We start from the raw sequence: 213 nt of genomic DNA, 5'->3' as shown, positions 1-213 counted from the left end.
GTTGGATTCAGACTCATTTTAATCTTCATGCTTGTCGAGAGTAACTAAGTACATTTAGTCAAGCACTGAACTTAAGTGCAATTATGGTCTTTTTTTTATGCTATTTTATATTAAAAGAAATTAGTTCATCAAAAGAATATTTTTGGTTCTGGAAATTAGGTAACACTTTTTCAAAGTTTCCTTAAATGTTATGGACAAAATGATTGAATGATC

The sequence above is a fragment of the Micropterus salmoides genome, unplaced genomic scaffold, assembly GCF_014851395.1.
Source record: "Micropterus salmoides isolate LMB-PRFRI ecotype aquatic unplaced genomic scaffold, ASM1485139v1 Ms_hic_scaffold_17, whole genome shotgun sequence".
In the NCBI taxonomy this organism is placed as follows: domain Eukaryota; kingdom Metazoa; phylum Chordata; class Actinopteri; order Centrarchiformes; family Centrarchidae; genus Micropterus; species Micropterus salmoides.
Note: the sequence above shows the minus strand (reverse complement) of the source record.